The 1800-nt window shown below is 46.3% G+C and overlaps 1 non-coding gene across 1 annotated transcript; it reads left to right on the top strand.

The window, feature by feature from the left end:
- Positions 1–828: 828 nt before the first annotated feature.
- Positions 829–992, top strand: LOC134930798 (U1 spliceosomal RNA). Its single transcript, XR_010178712.1, has one exon. It is a non-coding gene; the product is annotated as a U1 spliceosomal RNA (small nuclear RNA).
- The last annotated feature ends 808 nt before the right edge of the window (positions 993–1800 follow it).

The following is a 1800-nucleotide window of genomic DNA, read 5'->3' as shown; positions in this document are numbered from 1 at the left end:
GAGGGGGCTGGCCGGCAGTGATCGGCTGTCATTTTGAGGGCATGGTCCGGGCAATGCAGGCATGCCTGGACCACGCAGGGGATGGGCCACGGTGACTGCGTGACGTCACACACAGTCGCTGCGGCCCAGGATGCGATAAGCAGCTCCCTGCCAGAGCGCAGGAGCTGCGCAGGTAGGGAGCTACTTGTCAAGTACAAAAGCATTGCTGCTGTGTGATGCTTTTGTACTTGTGCAGGGGGTAGGGCCTGACATGCAGTTCTGGGCGTCCCCCCGCATGTCAGAGTAAATGATCGTAGATGTGCTTAATTTACCACATTTAGGCTCAACTCTGAATTGCCCCCTATTTCGCTCATTTTGGGCTTTATGAGTGATATAGTTCCCAATATAGTCCAGTGTGTATGCAATGAACGATGAATAATGTGCGCCCCCACCCATCGTCAGGTATGGTTTCTGTCGTCTCAACTTGCAGCTCAATTTTGCCTATATCTTTCATGTAAAAGTGTATATCGTTCAGTATGTACACGGTGAACGACAATGACAAACGATATGAATGATATTTATCATAATAGCCACTCTGTAATGTCAGCTCATTATTTAATTTAGCCACCATTAGTGTCCCAGATGATGCTAGCAATATCGTTCATCATTCATATCGTTTGAAAAAACTTTCAGTGTGTATGCTCAATATCTTTCATCAAGTATGCCTGGAAGGTCAAGGGAAATCATTCACCAATATTGATCATCATTCATATTCTTTAGTGTGTATGGGCCTTTACATAACACCATTCTACACTGCATTTGTGGCCAGCACAAAATAGGTTTGATTGCATACTTACCTGGCAGGGGAGATACCATGATCACGAAGGTGGATCTCCCAGGGCGAGGCTCATCCATTGCACTCCGGGTGTGCTGACCCCTGCGATTTCCCCAAATGCGGGAAACTCGACTGCATAATTTGTGGTAGTGGGGGACTGCGTTCGCGCTTTCCCCTGATTTAAAAAAAAAAAAAAAAATAGGTTTGATTGCTTGCAGTGTTACTAATGACATTCCACCTACTGAAGTAACCAAATTGTAGACAATTTTCATCACTTATTTATTTATGTATAACTTAAAAAAATATATTTTTTATTATAATGTGCATTTGTAGTAATAAATAAATTAAATGTAGCTGCTGTCAGCTTGCATTGACTAAGTGCAATGGGAATGTTGTGCTTCTTTGGAATAATTGTTGCAAGGCTTACAAATAAGAAAAGTGAACAAACAAATATCATACTGCTGCAATGCATATACATTAAGCACATCCAGCTAGAGGCCATAATATGTAATCAACCAATTATAATTCAGCCAATAAGAAGTGTCTAGCAAATGCTGCTGATCATAATCGCAGCATATTTTGTACCAGACCTCAAGTACCTGCAACTGATATATATCTATGGGGGTCATTCCGAGTTGATCGTTGCTGTGCTAAATGTAGCAGAGCTACGATCATCTTCCCTGACATGCGGGGGGACGCCCAGCACAGGGCTAGTCCGCCCCGCATGTCAGTCCGCCCCCCCCCCACACAAATACAAAAGCATCGTACAGCGGCGATGCTTTTGTATTTGTGGAGTAACTCCCAGCCAGCGCAGCTCCTGCGGCTGGCCGGGAGTTGTTCATCACTGCCAATGGCCGCAGTGGCTGCGTGAGGTGTCAAGCAGCTGCCGCGGCCCGCCCCCCCAACAGTCTGGCCACACCTGCGTTGGCTGGACTGCGCCCCCTAAACATAGGCTTAACGCCACCATCCAGCCCCCTCCTGCCCTG

The sequence above is a fragment of the Pseudophryne corroboree genome, chromosome 5, assembly GCF_028390025.1.
Source record: "Pseudophryne corroboree isolate aPseCor3 chromosome 5, aPseCor3.hap2, whole genome shotgun sequence".
NCBI classification, from domain to species: Eukaryota; Metazoa; Chordata; class Amphibia; order Anura; family Myobatrachidae; genus Pseudophryne; species Pseudophryne corroboree.
Note: the sequence above shows the minus strand (reverse complement) of the source record. Positions and strands in the feature narration are given on the sequence as shown.